Genomic DNA, 18796 nt, shown 5'->3' with positions numbered 1-18796 from the left:
CGGGGTGCACATACCCCTTCGGATCCCTACATTTGTATCTTTGGGGTGAATACCCAGTAGTGCAATTGCTGGATCGTATGGTAGCTCTATTTCCAACTTTTTGAGGAACCTCCATACTGTTTTCCAGAGTGGCTGCACCAGCTTGCATTCCCACCAATAGTGTAGGAGGGTTCCCCTTTCTCCACATCCCCGCCAACATCTGTCGTTTCCTGACTTGTTAATTTCAGCCATTCTGACTGGTGTGAGGTGATATCTCATTGAGGTTTTGATTTGGATTTCCCTGATGCCGAGTGATGTTCAGCAGTCTTTCATGTGTCTGTTGGCCATTTGGATGTCTTCTTTGCAGAAATGTCTGTTCATGTCTTCTGCCCATTTCTTGATTGGATTATTTGTTCTGTGAGTGTTGAGTTTGGTAAGTTCTTTATAGGTCTTGGAAACTAGCCCCTTTTTAAAAATTTTTTATTGTTATGTTAATCACCATATATTACATCATTTGTTTTGGTGTAGTGTTCCATGATTCATTGTTTGTTCATAACACCCAGTGCTCCATGCAGAATGTGCCCTCTTAATACCCATCACCAGGCTAACCCATCCCCCTACCCTCCTCCCCTCTAGAACCCTCAGTTTGTTTTTCAGAGTCCATCATCTCTCCTGGTTCGTCTCCCCCTCTGACTTACTCCCCTTCATTCTTCCTCTCCTGCTACCTTCTTTTTCTTTTTTCTTAAAATATGTTGCGTTATTTGTTTCAGAAGTACAGATCTGTGATTCAACAGTCTTGCACAATTCACAGCGCTCACCGTAGCACATACCCTCCCCAATGTCTATCACCCAGCCACCCCATCCCTCCCACCCCCGACCACTCCAGCAACCCTCCGTTTGTTCCTGAGATTAAGAATTCCTCATATCAGTGAGGTCATATGATACATGTCTTTCTCTGATTGACTTATCTCACTAAGCATAACACCCTCCAGTTCCATCCACGTCGTTGCAAATGGCAAGATCTCATTCCTTTTGATGGCTGCATAATATTCCATTGTGTATATATACCACATCTTCTTTATCCATTCATCTGTCGATGGACATCTTGGCTCTTTCCACAGTTTGGCTATTGTGGACATTGCTGCTATAAACATTGGGGTGCACGTACCCCTTCGGGTCCCTACATTTGTATCTTTGGGGTAAATACCCAGTAGTGCAATTGCTGGATCGAATGGTAGCTCTAATTTCAACTGTTTGAGCAACCTCCATACTGTTTTCCAGAGGGGTTGCACCAGCTTGCATTCCCACCAACAGTGTAGGAGGGGTCCCCTTTCTCCACATCCCCGCCAACATCTGTGGTTCCCTGACTTGTTAATTTTAGCCACTCTGACTGGTGTGAGGTGGTATCTCATTGAGGTTTTGATTTGGATTTCCCTGATGCCGAGCGATGTTGAGCACTTTTTCATGTGCCTGTTGGCCATTTGGATGTCTTCTTTGGAAAAGTGTCTGTTCATGTTTTCTGCCCATTTCTTGATTGGATTATTTGTTCTTTGGGTGTTGAGTTTGATAAGTTCTTCCGATATGTCATTTGCAAATATCTTCTCCCATCTGTCCGTTGTCTTTTGGTTTTGTTGACTGTTTCCTTTGCTGTACAAAAGCTTTTTGTCTTGATGAGATCCCAATAGTTCATTTTTGCCCTTGCTTCCCTTGCCTCTGGCAATGTTTCTAGGAAGAAGTTGCTGTGGCTGAGGTCGAAGAGGTTGCTGCCTGTGTTCTCCTCAAGGATTTTGATGGATTTCTGTCTCACATTTAGGTCTTTCATCCATTTTGAGTATTTTTGTGTGTGGTGTAAGGAAATGGTCCAGTTTCATTCTTCTGCATGTGGCTGTCCAATTTTCCCAACATCATTTGTTGAAGAGGCTGTCTTTTTCCCATTGGACATTTTTTCCCGCTTTAACACTGACTGCCTTTTAGAACCAATGGCAAGTCAGAAGGTATTTCTACCTAAAGTTAATTTCCAATAGCCTTTTGGACATTTGGGATGAGTGACATCATTGCTGCTGAGAACAGTTTTATTGCTCTGTGATTCAGAAAGGTGACCTTACCCTTATTGCCTGTGTTGTTTTAAACTGATTATCAGCATATTCAAATACAGGTAGTCAGAAATATAACTTTAGTGCTCGCTTCGGCAGCACATATACTAAAATTGGAACGATACAGAAATATAACTTTATCATAAAACAATTTGTCATACTTAATCTTTCTAAACACTTAAATGACATGAATTCACTACTATTACTTCTTCAAAAGAATAAATGAAAATAAAAAAAAGTGAAGGTCATCAGACTACTTCTTTCTTTCTCTCTCCATCCCATCCCATTATTTAGGAAAACACTAATCACAAACTATAAACAACACAACCCAGGATCTCTTGCAATATTTTCCTGATGAAATAAAAATGTTGATTCAGAAAAATGAACCATTCAATAACTTAGATGTGGAAATGGTTCAAAATGCATATAATATTACTTCAGAGGAAAGACCATTTCCCCCCAAATTTTTATTTAAACTCTAGTTAGTTAATACACAGTGCAGTAATACTGGTTTCAGGAGAATTCAGTGATTTATCACTTACATATAACACCCAGTGCTCATCACAAGCACCCTCCTTAATACCCACCACCCATCTAGTCCATCCCCCACCCACCTCCCTCCATCAACTCTGTTCTCTATCGTTAAGAGTCCCTTATGGTTTGTTTCCCTCTTTTTATTCCCCCTTCCATAGGTTCATCTGTTTTGTTTTTTAAATTCCACATATAAGTGAAATCTATATGGTATTTGTCTTTCTCTGACTTATTTCCCTTAGCATAATACACTCTAGCTCCAACCACATTATTGCAAATGGCAAGACTGCATTCTTTTTGATGGCTGAATAATATTCCACTTTGTGTGTGTGTGTGTGTGTGTGTGTGTGTGTGTGTGTGTACACACAAACACCACATCTTCATTATCCATTCATCAGTCAATGGACATTTGCACTCTTTCCATAGTTTGCTTATTGTTGATAATGCTGCTATGAACACTGGGGTGTGTGTACCCCTTTGAATCAGTATCTTTGTATCCTTTGGGTAAATACTAAATACCTAGTAGTGCAATTGCTGGGTCCTAGGGTAGTTCTATTTTTCACTTCTTGAGGAACCTCCATACTGTTCTCCAGGGTGGCTGCACCAGTTTACATTTCCACCTACAGTGTAAGAGGATTCCCGTTTCTTCTCATCCTCACCAACACCTGCTGTTTCTTGTGTTGTCAATTTTAGCCATTCTGACAGGTGTGAGGTGGTATCTCATTGTCGTTTTGATTTGTATTTCCCTGATGACGAGTGATGTTGAGCATCTTTTCATGTGTCTATTAGCCATCTGGATGTCTTCTTTGGAAAAATATCTATTCATGTCTTCTGCCCATTTCTTAACTGGATTATTTTTTTGGGTGTTGAGTTTGATAATTTTTTTTTTTTTTACAGATTTTGGACACTAACCCTGTATCCAGTATGTCATTTGCAAATATCTTCTCCTATTCTGTAGGCTGCCTTTCAGTTAAGACTGTTCATTTTAAAGTGAGCCCATAGAATTTATGGGAATGAGGGGAAGGGAGAGGGCTTGTCTACTGCATTTGGCTTGCACAGAACTCATATAGACCTGAAAGGACTTTAGGGAATGTTTACTTTTGATTTAGTCTGAAATACAGATAATTTATTCACAAACAGGCCACTGGCTCCTGTTGTTCTTAACTGTCAGTTACAACCACTTTAAGCCCAAATGTTTATAATAAAAATGTAAAAGGCCTTATTCGTATCAAACATAAGTTACAAAACTTTCTTTTAAAAATCATGGAAGATAGGAAAAATCAGATCTAAACTATATATTCAATTGAGATCTTCTCAATTTTACTGAATTTTAAAGTGTTTTTCTTTGTTCTCTAGAACTAGAGATCTTGGTGGCATATTAAGTTCTGTCCATTAAAAGCCAGATTCAATTAGGAAAAACTATAACTGGACCATCAATACTCCTGCACAGCATATGAAAATCCTACTTTGCCTTAAAGGAAAGTATAGATGTGCAAAAAAAAAAAAAAAAAGGCAGTGATTTGTGTGGGCATGAATCAAATGCCATCCATTCACCTTTGGTATTTTAAACCACTTATGTACCAGGCTTTAGTTGGCCCCCAAAAGCAACTGTAACAGCCCTGGATGCTGCAACCCCCTTTCCTCTGTTTGCTCTCTTCTGCCTGGTCCCCATTTTTCTGGCTTGGTAACATCAACCCTGATGTCCTTCAGTGCTAGTGATCTTCTAGACTGCTCTCCTATCTTCTTGGATTTTGGCTTTGTTCATTCTTTCAGTTCTGGAATCCCCAGGCATCTTGTGAGAACTTCCCATTTTAGTCCCTGAACGCTGACAATTCCACTCAATGGTCTGCATAGTGTTGGGAGTGGGTGGGATTAAGTCACTGTCTCTCCCAATGAGGGATGTAAACTTCACTGTTGAAAAAGTGAATTATTTTTTTCAGAGGTAGTCCAGTGTGGGGCTTTAAGTACTGGGATATTCTGGGAAAGCTGACCTACATCCAGTGATATCATTCATCAGGCTTTGTGGTGAGCACGAGGGGCATGATGACCATCAGATACTCCCAATTTGAAAAGCCAAAGTACCTGTGCTCCAAGAACAGTGACCGACTGTGACATGTGCAGCCAAACAAGACTAGGTCCCTGTCCTAGGGAGGTTACATGAGGGGCAGGCATGTGTATCAGTTTCCTACCAATAATGTGATAACACATTGTCACAAGCTAGTGGCTCAAAACAATACAAATTTCCAAAATAAGTCTTACTGGGCTAAAATCAGGTGTTATCAGAGCTGTGTTCCTTCTAGAGGCTCCAGGGGAGAATTTGTTTCCTTGCCTTTCACAGTGTGTAGAGTACAAATGCATTCCTTGGCTTGTGGCCCCTTCCTCCATCTTCAAACTCAGCAGGAGAGCACCTTCAAGTCCCTCTAATGCTCACTTTACCGCTTCCCTCTTTCACTTACAAGGACCTTTGTAATTGCATTGGGCCCACCTGGATAAACCAGGATAATCTTCCCATATCAACATCTTAACTTAATTTCTGCAAAATCTCTCTTGCCATGTGAAATAACACATTCACAGTTTTGGGGGATTAGGATATAGATATCTTTGGCAGGCCATTATTCTTTCCCCCATTTTTTTTGTGTTAAAATACATATAACATAAAATTTACCATCTTATTTTAGGTGTACAGTTTATTGGTATTAAATACATTCATAATGATGTGTAACCTTCACCACCAACCATCCCCATAACTCTTTCATCATGTAAAACTGAAACTCTCTACCTATTAAACAAAACTCCCCACCACCCCTCCCCTCCACAACCACCATTCTACTTTCTGTCTCTATGACTTTGACTCCTCTAAGTACTTCATGTAAGTGGAATCATCACTGAATATTTAGTTTTTTTCATGACAGGTTTATTTCACTTAGTATAATGTCCTCGAGGTTCATCCATGATATAGAATATGGCAGAATTTCCCTACTTTTTAAGGCTGAATAATATTCCATTGTATGTATACACCACTTTTTGTGTATCCATTCACCCACTGATGAGCACTTGGGTTGCTTCCATGTTTTAGCTATTATAAATAATGCTTCTATGAACACAGGCATACAAATATGTCTTTAAAATCCTTTTTTCCAATTCTTTCAGACAGATGCCCAGAAGTGGAATTGCTGGATCATATGGTAATTCTATTTTTAATTTTTTGAGGAACTGCCATGTTTTCCACAGCAGCTCTATCATTTACACTCATACCAATAATGCACAAGGGTTCAAATTTCTCCACATCCTCACCAACACTTGCTTTTTTTTTTTTCTTTTTTTTGGATAGTAGCCATCCTAATGGGTATGAGGTGTTATCTCACTATAGTTTGGCTTTGCATTTCTCTATTATCAGTAACGTTAAACTTCTTTTCATGTGCTTATTGGGCATTTATATATCTTCTTTGGAGAAATGCCTATTTAAGTCTTTTGCCCCTTTTGTAATAGTGTTTTGTTGTTTTGGAGTTTTAGGAGTTTTCCATGATTTCTGTATATTAATTCCTTGTCAGATATATAATTTGCAAATATTTTATCCCATTCTCCAGGTTGCCTTTTTACTGTGTTGATATTCTCTTTTGATGCATAAATTTAAAAAATTTTCACGAGGTCCAATTTGTCTACTTTTTCTTTTACTGTCAATGTCTCTGGTGTCCCATCTTTTACTGCCAAATCCCAAGTCCTGAAGCTTCTGCTCCATTTTCTTCTGAGTTTAATAGTTCTAGGTATTTGAGCCATTTGAGTCATAGTGTTTGAAAAATGTCCACCTTCATTCTTTTGCATGTGGATGTCCAGTTTCCCCAGCACCACCTGTTGAGATTGTCTTTTCCCATTCAATGGTCTTGGCACCCTTGTCAAAAATCATTTGTCCATATGTTTGAGGGTTTATTTCTGGGCTCTCAATTCTGTTCTGTTGTTATATATGTCTATATGCCAGTATCACACTGTTTTGCTTACTATGGTTTTTTTTTCTTTTTGAAGTTAAGTTTTGATATCAGGAAATGTGAGTACTCCAGCTTTGTTCTTCTTTTTCAAGATTGTTTTGTCTATTGGGGTCCCTTGAGATTCCATATGAATTTTAGGATCATTTTTTTCTATTTCTGCAAAAAAAGTATTAGAGATTTTGCTAGAGATTACATAAAATCTACAGATTGCTTTGGGAAGTAATGACTTCTTAACAATATTGTCTTCTAATCCATGAACGTGGAATGTGTTTTCAATTATTTATACCTTCTTTAATTTCTTTTGGCAATGTTTTGTACTTTTCACTGTAAAAGTCTTTCACTTTCTTGGTTAAATTAATTCCCAAATATTTTATTTTTTTGATGCTATTGTGAATGGACTTGTTTTCATAATTTCCTTTTTGAGATTGTTCATTGTTAATGTATAAAAATGCAACTGCTTTTTGTGAGTTGACTTTGCATTCTGCTACTTTGCCAATTCATTTACTAGTTTTAACAGGTTTTTCTTTTTTTTTTTTTTGGTTTGAAATCTTTAGGGTTTTCTACATATAAGATCATATCATTTGCAAACAGAGATAATTTTACTATTTCCCTTCTGATTTGGATGCTTTTTATTTCTTTTTCTTGCCTAATTGCTTTGGCTAGAAATTCCAGTACTATGTTGAAGTGGAGGAAGTGGGCATCCTTGCCTTGTTCCTTATCTTAAAGGAAAAGCTTCTAGTCTTTCACCATCACTATGATGGTCCCTGTGGGATTTGCATATATGGTTTTTATTATGTGGAGGTACTTTCTTTCTATTCCTAGTTTTCTGAGTGTTTTTAAATTTTTAAAAAAAATATTTTATTTATTTGAGAGGGAGAGAGAGAACATGTGCACACGTATGAGCAAGGGGAGAGACAAATGGGGAGGGAGAGGGAGATAGAAAATCTCTCAAGCAGACTCCGCTCTGAGCATGGAGCCTGATGTGGGACCTGATCTTACAACCCTGAGATCATGATCTGAGCTGAAAGCAAGAGTTAGACGTTTAACCAACTGAGCCACCCAGGCACCCCAAGTGTTTTTATAATGAGAGGGTGTTGAATTTGTCAAATGCTTTTTCTGTATCAATTGAGATGATCATGCATTTTTGTTTCCATCATTCTGTTAACATGGTCTAATTACAACGGCTGATGTTCATGTGCTGAACCATTTTTGCATTGCAGGAATAAATCCCACTTGGTCATGATGTATAATCCTTTTACTATATCTGCTAAATTTGGCTTGGTAGTTTTGTTGGACATTTTTACATCAATGTTCATAAGGGATATCAGTGTGTAGTTTTCTCTTTTTGTAGTGTCTTTGTCTGGCTTTGGTTTCAGGGTAATGCTGGCTTCATAAAATGAGTTACGAAGTGTTCCCTCCCCTTCAATTTTTGAGAAAAGCTTGAGAAAGATTGGTGTTAGTTCTTTAAATGTTTGGTAGAATTCACAACTGAAGCCATCAGGTCCAGGGCTTTCCTTTGAACATTTTTGATTACTGATTCAATCTCCTTACTAGTTCTATAGGTCTATTCAGATTTTCTTTTCCTTTCTGATTTAGTCTTGGTAGGTATTTTGTTTCTAGAAATTTATCCATTTCATCTAGGTTATCCAATTTGTTGGCATATGTTATTAATAGCGCCTGCTTATAATCCTTTTTATTTCTGTAGAATTGATAGTAATGTTCCCGCTTTCTTTTCTTCCCTCACCTTTACTGAGGTATAACTGACAAACAAAATTATAACTTATTTAAAGTGTACAAAATGAATATTTGCTATATGGATACACCGTGAAATGATTCTCACAATCAAGTTAACACATCCATTACTTCACATAGTTTTTTTTTTTTTTTTGGTGGTAGAATGTTTAAAATCTACTCTCAGTAAATTTCAAGTATATTTTAACTATAGAAAACATGGAACACTTCAAGAATTTGAGTGTCATCCTTGTGCAGGGGCCATACTAATCTCCTCTGTATTATTCTAGTTTTAGTATATGTGCTGCCAAAGTGAGCACCCCATTTTCATTTGAGTTTAGTAATTTGATTCTTCTCTCTCTTTTTTCTTAGTTCATCTAGTTGAGGGTTTTGTCAATTCTGTTGCTCTTTTCAAAGAACTCAAACTTTGGTTTCACTGATGTTCTCTATTGTTATTTTATTCTCTATTTCATTGATCTCTGTTATAATCTTTATTATTTCCTTCCTTCTGCTAGCTTTGAGTTTAGTTTGTTCTTCTTTCTCTAGTTCCTTAAGTTGTATAGTTTTTTTTTTTTAAAGATTTTACTTATTTATTTGACAGGGTGAAGGAGAGAGAGCGAGCAAGCATGAGTGGGAGGGAAGGGTGGGGCAGAGGGAGAGGGAGAGGGAGAGGCAGACTCCCTGCTCAGCAAGGAGCCCGATGTGGGGCTCCATCCCAGGACCCTGAGATCATGACCTGAGCCGAAGGCAGACTCTTAACCAACTGAGCCACCCAGGGGCCCCTGTATAGTTAGGTTGTTGATTTGAGATATTTCTTTTTTAATGTAAATGTTTATAGTTATACACTTACCCCTCATCAGTGCTTTTATTGTGTCTTGTAAGTTTTGATATATTGTGTTTTCATTTTCATTCATCATTATTTTCTTTTTTATTGTTATGTTAATCACCATACATTACATCATTAGTTTTTGATGTAGTGTTCCATGATTCATTGTTTGCATATAACACCCAGTGCTCCATGCAGTACGTGCCCTCTTTAATACCCATCACCAGGCTAACCCATCCCCCCACCTCCCTCTCCTCTAGAACCCTCAGTTTGTTTCTCAGAGTCCATAGTCTCTCATGGTTCGTCTCCCCCTCTAATTTCCCCCCTTTCATTCTTTCCTTCCTGCTATCTTCTTCTTCTTCTTCTTCTAACATATAATGTATTATTTGTTTCAGAGAAGTATTTTCTAATTTCCCTTGTGATTTTTTCCTCGATCCATCTGTTGTTTAAGAGTGTGTTGTTTAATTTCCATAAATTTGTGGATTTTTTAGTTTTATTTCTGTTACTGATTTCTAACTTTATCCTGTTATAGTTGGAGAAGATACTTTGAATGGTATCTATCTTTTTAAATCTCCTGAGACTTCATCTTTGGCCTAATGGCTGGTCTATCCTGGAACATGTCCCAGGTGCACTTGAGAAGAATGTGTACTTTGTTTTTTTTTGGGTAGTGTTCAGGAGAGGCATTATTCTGCCTATCACAATGGGACTAGTTAGTCACGATTCACGCATTTATTCAACAAATATTTATTGAGGACCTACTCTGTGACAAGCACTACACAAGGCACTAGGATTCAGCAGTAAAATCTATGCCCTTTTCCTGATAAAGCTTACATTTTAGTGCAGGAGGATACTAGGAACAAATAAACAATATATGTAATATATAGTATGTCAGGTGTGCAAAATGCTCCAGAGAAGCAGGGGACATGGCCAGGGATGAAGATGTAGGTGAATGTGTAATACTATTTTATATAGGATGGTTGGGGAAGCTCTTCTTCTTTTTTTTTTTTTTTTGAAGATTTATTTGTTTATTTGACAGAGAGAGACAGCAAGAGAGAGAACACAAGCAGGGGAAGCAGGAGAGGGAGAAGCAGGCTTCCAACGTGGGGCTTGATCCCAGGACCCTGGGATCATGACCTGAGCTGAAGGCAGACGCTTGACGACTGAGCCACAAAGGCGCCCCAGGGGAAGCTCTTTCTAAGGTGTTAAGTTAGCAGAGTTCTACAGAAAGTGAGGAAGGAAGCCATGAGGCTATCTGAGGCCAGGGTATTTTTGACAGAAAAGCATCAAGTCTCAAGTCTTGGAGTCAGGAACATGCAGGACATGTTCAAGAGACAGCAAGGCCAGTGTGGCTACAGCAGACTGAGTGAGTGGAAGAACATTAGGAAACAAGATCAGAGAGGCCAGGGAGAAGATCAGGTAGGGTCTTATAGACCACTGTAAGGACATTATAAGGATTTCACTGAATAAGAAAGAAAGTCATTGTAAGGTTCTGAGCAGAGGAGTGATGTATCTGACTTAGGATTAAAAATAATCACTATAGCTAATTGGTTGAAAAGCTTTTAGAAGAGCCAAGGCAGGGGCAGGGAGGCTGTTTGAATTATTCAAGTGACAGATCATGGTGGATGAACCAGGCTGGTAGCTATGAATGTGGTGAGAAGTGGTTGGATTCTGAAAACCTTCAGATGGGAAAGCCAATAGGATTTCCTGATAGATTGGATGTGGGTGTGAGAGAAAGAGGAGTGAAAAATGGCTCAGTGGATTTTGGCCTGAATAATTGGAAGAATGTGGCTGCCATTTATAGAAATGGGGAAGACAGTGGATAGAGCATGACTGGGGTAGAAAACCAGGAGTTCAGACTTAAACTTGTTAAATTCAAGAAGCCTATTAGACATCCAAGTGGAGATAATGAATTGGAATTTGGATAAAATAGCTTTCCAAGGGTAGCTATTTTTGTCAGTTTTGTCCCCAGGGCTTAAAACAGTGGTCTGACACAGTAGCCACTCAACAGACATTTGTTGAATGACTGAATAAATATACAAGCCTAAGGTCAGAGGAGTGGCTGGGCTTGAGATATTTGGGAGTCATCAATACACACACAATATTTAAAGCCAGGAGCCTATCCAGTAAGTGAGCATAGACAGTGGTTTGAGGATTGAACCTTGGGATATTTAAACATTTAGAAGCTGGGGAGAGAAGAAAAAATCAGCAAAGGAAACTAAAAAATAGAAACCAGTGGAGTAAGAGGAAAACCAGAAAAGTATGGTGTCCTAGAAGCAGAGTGAAGATAGTTTCAAGGAGGAGGAAGTAATCAATAAAAAAGTTTAACTAAAAATAAATGAGAACTGAAAAAAGGATGAAATTTATAGAAATAACTGTTAAATCCTACTTTTAGATTTTATAAAAACTAACCACATATGTTTGGAATGAGAAGATGGTATGTGGCAGGGGATTGGAATGCACCTCTCAGGGGTAAGTGGGGAAAAAGGCTTAGCAAATGAGCTGCCTAACAGTTAAAATGAGGAGAGTGTTGCTTGTTTACCAATGACTATAATTCAATTTTGACTGAATTAATAGGAGCACAATGTACATAACTAGAAAGGTCCAGTCCTGCTCCCTGCCCTGGAAGAATGGGCTCCAGCACTGGGTGCGATACTACATTCAGGACACTGATGTATAAGTAAATTCCCTAGGAAAGTGCCTCGTGTGGTAGAAGTATCTGGAAACAATGTCATCCGAGGAAGATTTGAAGGAATTGGGAAATTTATCTCAGAACTGGAGGCCATAAAGGTTATTTTCAAACTGAAGAGGTATTATATTGTTATTTATGACCCCAGAGAAGAGACATTACCTGAAAGCAGATAGTAGATAAACTTATGAAAATCCTTCTAAGAATTAGAACACCCCAAAGCAATGTTGGTAAGCTACTACTTTCTTCCCCATTCTGGAAAAAGTGGAGGATCACATCCAGTCAAGTGGCAGAGGGCACTCAAACCTTAGCTGGGCATGGAACACAGCATTGTCTAAGACTCTGTTCAGTAACAGAATGTTGTAACAGCTGTGAATCTACTTTGAAAATTATATCTCCTGCACACACACACACACACACACACACACACACACCCTATAGCTTGTTTGATGCAGATCTAATTTGGAGCCCCATTGAAGGGAATGTGGATGACTTAGTGGAGATATAAGAGGGAGAGAAAACTGAAGGTGGGAAAGATGTATGTGTAAGCATTCTAAGATAGCTGGGCATTTTATTAGAGAAGAGAAAAACTATAGGGACAATTAAAGAGTAAGATTATCAAGTAGGGTGAGGCTGGCTAATATTTGGGAGGATTTCCAAAGTGTCTGATGACGAGTTTCAGTTGAACTCAAAGAGGAACTTCTGAGAAGGAAACCTTTCTGGGAAGAGAAGTGACAGATGATGAAAAGAGATGGACATTCTTGCTGTTTGGAACCAACAGACTGGAAGAGGCTGGAGAAAGAGGAAGACCAGGGGGACACCAATGGGAACAGGAGGTAAAGGGTGAGGTCACTAAGAAGAAACTGGGGCTGGCAGAGGTCCGAATGGAGGCCCAAGAAAGTGGAAGATACAGAGGTGATGACCTCAAGATAGTCTGGGACACCAAAGGTGGAAGGAAGAAGGGTCAGGGAGGAGCCCAGGAGGTGAGAATGCAAGGAGCTCTGGGTGACTGACAACAGGATCTAGTTCTGGATCTTGGAACTGCAGGCTAGGGATGCTATCCAAACATGCCTCTCCAATGGGACATTTCTGACCTCCTAACTTTCGCTTTCTCATAGTCACTGTAAGTAGCCAAGGGCCCTGTGCTGATTTTGGCTAGTTTTGCTGATGTTTTGGCTTCTCCTATCTTCAGAATTTGTTAGTTAGGCTGAAGGAGCGCTGCCAGAGGCTCTGCTGTGTGGCCAAGTGGAGGCAATTACTTCTGCTGGGTGAGTAACTGGGTGGAAAAACTGTCATATTGGGGCTGCATGATGACGGCAGTACCCTCTGACTGACCTTTTCTGCTTCCCTTCTTGCACCTCTAACACATTCCTCACAGAGTAAACAGATGCTCTTTTTACTTTTTAAGTAATCAGATCATGCCACTCTCTGGCTTAAAATCCTCACGTGGCTTCTCCTCATACATAGAATAAAACCCAAACTTCTACTCTCTCCGTCCACATCTCCTGGCCCTTACTTTGACTTCATTTAGCACTTTCTTTCTCATCACATTCCAGTATTCTGCCTTTTCTGTTTCTGGAACACACCCACCTCAGATATTTGGGAGTCATCAACTTAGCATTCTTCTTAACTACAATATTCTTCCCTTGGATCTTTACATGACTGACTACTTAGCTTCAGTGTCATCTCCCCAGAGAGGTCTTCCCTAACCACCCCACCTACAGAAGCCCCTTCCCAAGCCACTGTGCTATATTACCCTGCTTTATTTTCTCATATTGCCATCACTAACTCATATTATCTAATTTGTTTGTTTATTGTCTTTTTCTCCTGTTTGATTGTAAGTTTCATAAATGTAGGTGTTTTGTTCACTACTACATCCCTCATGCCTTGACAAATAGATGGCACATATCAACTGCTCAATAGCTACCAATGAATAAGGAATAAATAAATGAATGAATAAAGAATAAAGAAATAAATGAATGAATAAAGAATAAAGCAATGGAAGGAAGTGAGGAAGAATTAGTCTCATTCCTGGCCAAGGAATGAGGGCTTCGGACATCTCCTTCTTACCTCTGGGGAAGAAGAACATGAGATGTGGGCAGCCCTTCTTCCTGTGTGAAGAGCAGGCGCAGGAAATGGGGCCCTGGTATAGGTTAATGATACACAATGGTGTTTGCTAACTCTACCAGTCACAAGCTATTTCCTTTCTATTTTGTTTTTGGCTGGTGCTAGCTAGGTGCCTCAAGGGGAACTGCTAGGACATTTAGTATCTTTCCTTAAGGAAATCTTCTTAGTTGAAGACATAAAACAAATACACAGGACAAGAGAACTAATGAATTAGCAGTAGACAAATATTAAGTAAGAGGTGTAAATAGTAGGTTCCATCTCATATTTCTGAGGCAAGCATCCCTTTCATATCAGATAGGACTGAAATGGATTCTGGGAGACAGAAGATAGAGATAACTAAGGTTTTAGGTCTTAAAATGAGATCAGATGACAAGAATCATGAGCAGAATAAGGTAGTGAAGAGGAACAGCCAACTTTGGGTGAAAGCCAATGAGCTTTAGAATCTGACGTATGAAATATAACTTCTTGGTAGAAACTGCCAGTACGAATTCTGAGAGGAAATGTCCATCAGGGCTTTGTTGTGAATATGATCTGTGCCTTAACTTCACTTGCTCCTGCCTTGATATACTTTTTCCTATTTTCTTTTGTTTTAATTTTTTTCATTAAAAAAAAAAGAATGAATTCATTCATCAAATGATTACATATACTGTAATCTCTCTCAAAACTGTTTGGAAAAAGGTGGGGTACAATAAATATATATTAAAAACAGCATCTCAGGCAAGAGACAGATGTGTTAGTTCCCATTTGCCCCTCCCTGTGAGGGAAGAATTATCAAATTCACTTTTACAATGTGAGGAAAAAGGCTTTGAGAAGCTAGGAGAGTAGGAACGGCACCCACATTTTTTTGACTCCCAAACCTGTGCTCTTCAACAACCCTACAGAAAGGTTTTCTTCTTGAGATCCTGCCCTCCAAAGTCCTAGAACCAGTGGGAGTCCACCTGCAGTGTATCCTGGATATATTCTGCTGCTCCAAGCCTGGTGAGCCGACACACGTACTGACAGTCTGCCTTCGTCATACCCTGTCCCCTCTGGGATTGAAGTCAGTGAAGGCTGCCCCTAAACTTTGGTCCTGTGGGGCATGGTCCAGAAAGCTCCCTCTCTCTGACACAGTGCCTGGCACATGGTGGACATAAAGTTGAGTTTAGCAATAAATTGGTCATCGTTCTGTCCCTATAAGTCAACTAAGTCTTTATTACTAGAGCAGGGATAGATCATTCAGAAATCTTTAAACTAGACATCACCCAGGTGTGAACACAGAAACAGCCCAGGAGTTCCTGCTCTTGTGTTCCCCTCACTCTCTAGATCTGAAGCATGTGGTAGTCACTCCTCCTTATCACTCTAGAGGCTGCCATGCTCCCCTGGAAGGTGTGAGCAGGATTGCTGGAAGATAACTCACAAGGAGCATTTAGCCCGGGACACATAAATGGCGCTCCACAAATGTTACTTCCCCTACTTTTACTTGCTGAGTCATATTATATTCACTTCATTCCCTATCTCCCAATCTCAGATTTTGTCTAAGGACAGTGGCTAATGACCGCAAAAGGTTTAAAAGTTAACAGAAGTACTGTCAAGAGACAGGGTGACAATACCAGATATGAGACTGCAGAGAGACTAGAAGACAGATGAGAACAGGGTATTCATCTTCAGGGTAGGCTGGAAGGTGGAAGACTGTATTTTTCAAACACAACCACGGCAATATTTCTGGTCCTATTGCTCTTCTAGGACCTTCATATTCCCCATGAAGAGGTCAAGTCTATTTTTCCTCCCTTTGAAGCAGTTGGGGGGATTCTGTGACTGTCTTGATGAATAGAACTCAGTGGAAATCATGCTGCATAACTTCTGAGGCTAGCTTGTAAAAGGTGATATGGTTTCTACCTGGTCCTTTGTCAAGATGCTCCTTCTTGGAATGTGGCACCATGTTGTGAGGAAGCCCAAATTAGCCTCTGCAGAAGGACCAGATGGACAGGTCCTCAGCTAACAGCCATATGAATGACAGATGTGTGTGAATAAGCACTCAGAAGATTTCAACTGCTAGCCTTCCAACTTCTAGCGTTCTTCCAGTTGAGGCCCAGATACTGTGGAACAAAGATAAGCCATTCTCTATGTATCTTGACAAAATTCCTGACACACAGAGTCTGTGAGATTAATAGATGGCTGTTTTTTTTTTTAAAGATTTCATTTATTTTTTTTAATGTAATCTCTACCCCCGATGCGGGGCTTGAACTCACAACCCTGAGATCAAGAGTTGCATGTTCTGCTGAGCCAGCCAGGTGCCCCAATAGATGTTTTATGTTTTTATGCCACTAAGTTTTGGGGTGATCTGTTATATATCCATAGTAATTGGAACAAGGAGAAGAAAAGCAAAGGAAAATATGTGGAAGGGTGAGACCAGAGAGGCTCAGGGAGAAGAGTAGGATTAGAGTAGACTGTAACTTGTCAAGGAGCATTAGGACTAGTTCTGATAGGTTACAGATGGGTATCAGAGATTTTTTAGGCATTAAAACTTATCAATGACAGAATAAGTTCCCTTAGTAAGTAATGAGTTCCCTGTCAAAAGAGATATTCAAATATAGACTGGATGAGGCTACTGAAGAGATTCACACATGAATAGAAGACTGGATTAAGGTAACATTAAGGTTCCTTCTAGTCAAAAAATGTGACGACAGATTAGATCTGGGGTACAAGGAAGAGAGATGAGACAGAGATGATGATGTCCGGAGTCTGAGGGGATCATACATAAAAAGAGAGACTTAGAGAGGATTTAAAAAAAATTCCTTTTCATTCCTTTTGCTTTTTGGTCTCTCCCAGTTTCTACCTCCTCTCTAATACGTTCTCCATCAGGTATTCTTGATACTTGATTAATGCTCCCAAAATATGCTTAGCATGTCACTTCCCTGATCAAAGGCTCTTGATGACACCACTGCCACCACATCTCAGCAAGTCATGATATATAGTTCACAGAGTACTTTTACATTTATTATCCCAGTTGAACCTCCTAACAACCTGAGAGGCACTAAAATCTCACAATGCAGCTCAAGGAAATACTCCACTGGTTCTTCATATTTCTCTGCCATGATGTCTTGGCTTTAGCTGTTTTCTGTATCTGCCTCTCTCTCGGCTCTCAATGTTCCAACCCTTCCTTTCAAGACCCACATTAAATTTTAGGCGCTCTAGGAAACCGCTAATTCCTACAACTAAGAGTGGTCTTTCCCTCCTTTTAACTCCATCAACGATGATGTAGTAACAGTAGCAAATGTTTATTAAGCATGTACTACGTGCCAGGCAGTGTGCTAAGTGCTTTCCTGTGTTATCTTCTATCCTCTGCATCACTCTCTGCCTTATACCCTGGGTCTTGGTATACGCGTCTTCTTTCCTCTACTAGTTGACAAGGTCCTTGAGGACACAAGTGATGTCTGAGTCATTTCTGCTTTCTCCCAAAATTAGCACAGGGCCTGGCACAGAGCAAATACTACATAAATATTTGTTTAATGCATGAGAGAATAATTCAGGCAGGCAGAGTTAAAGTTTACCTTTGCCTGAACAAATGGTTTTCAAGCACCCTTAAACACTTGAGAAGCACTCATTTATATCCACATAGTTAATGAGCTAAATTATAAATCATTCTTATCTTTTTATGACACAGGTTTCCAGGGACCTCGGCTAGAACCCCCTTTTGTTAGTGTAGTTTATGGATATGAAAATAAGGCCCACAAATACATATGACAACAAACTCCTTTTTGTGTAAATATATTCTAGAATTCAGAACAGGCTCCTCCAAGCAGTCAGAATTAGCTAGGTTTTATAAGCCCCTCTCCTTACATAAGGACTGTGAACTCTTCCACTGTGGATCCACTGCTTCCTGGCCTTCTCCCTGTAGTGCCGAGTACAGTTATAGACTAGGAAATGATTGTTGACTCAGTGAAAGGCCTGTGTTGGCTCCAATTTATAATCACTCATTATTGTTCTGATCCTATTCATTCAGCTAAGGAGTCAGCACCTTAAGGGGGCCTGTGAATCTCAGCCAATTAAGGCAGTTGAGATGCTGCCCTCAGATTTGAAAACTATCCTTTTCTCTTTACTACTTAAAGGACCAAGAGTGGAAAAGTGGTAATAGTGAAGGCCAAAGAAATAAGCATTTCTGAAAGTCCCACTACAGAGGGTTGAATTTTGCTTAAGTGATTAAGAATTACAACTTGAGAAAAGTTCTAGGATTCACATTCTGGAGTAAGCCTAACATAAAATCAATCCTTTCACCAGAAGATCACAATTTCAATTTTTCCTTAAATGCAAGTTCAAAACCAGGCCTGGTACAAAAATCATCCTCCTCCCCCCCCCCCACCCCCCATGCTGAAGCAAAGATTAATAACATAACCCCTGACACCCAAATTGTCTTTCAGAAAACCTAGGTAAAAATGAGAAGATTAAGGGCACAATAGGAGAGCAGAGCAAACGCAACCCTGTTGTAATCGCCGTCTCAAAGGCCGGGCCACCAGCAGACTGCGGTGTTTACCCAAAGGCCTGGGCTAATCAGTGTACTTAATTATCTCAGGGCCTGCCAGCTCCTGAGAAGCGGTTTTTGAAGGCCTCTCTGGCTCCTCTTTGTCTTCCTATTCCTGCTGGTCGTAAAAGAGCTTTGACAACAAGCCTTCCGCAACTTTCTGGCTCTGGTTGGCTTGTGCTGATGGCCAAAACAGGCATTATGTGAATTACCCCAATATAACAACAGCCACACTACCTTTCTCCCCAGACACAGCTGTGACCTTCTGGAGAGAAACTCGGACACCTGTAACAAAGTGCTTTCAACAGGCCATTGTAGTTTATAGTTTAGAAATGAAATTTC

The 18796-nt window shown here is 39.7% G+C and overlaps 1 protein-coding gene and 1 non-coding gene across 5 annotated transcripts in view; both read right to left on the bottom strand.

Moving 5' to 3' along the window:
* SCAPER (S-phase cyclin A associated protein in the ER) overlaps nt 1-18796 on the bottom strand; it is a 539023-nt gene that overhangs the window by 37571 nt on the left and 482656 nt on the right. The gene's annotated exons all lie outside the window — the stretch shown is intronic.
* On the bottom strand, nt 8531-8637 carry LOC112833502 (U6 spliceosomal RNA). The gene has a single exon (XR_003210653.1). It is a non-coding gene; the product is annotated as a U6 spliceosomal RNA (small nuclear RNA).

Source organism: Callorhinus ursinus, unplaced genomic scaffold, assembly GCF_003265705.2.
Source record: "Callorhinus ursinus isolate GAN/ISIS: 27379988/994484 unplaced genomic scaffold, GSC_fseal_2.0 scaffold25, whole genome shotgun sequence".
Classification (NCBI taxonomy): Eukaryota; Metazoa; Chordata; class Mammalia; order Carnivora; family Otariidae; genus Callorhinus; species Callorhinus ursinus.
The sequence above is the reverse complement of the archived record's forward strand: the minus strand, read 5'-3'. Positions and strand labels throughout refer to the sequence as shown.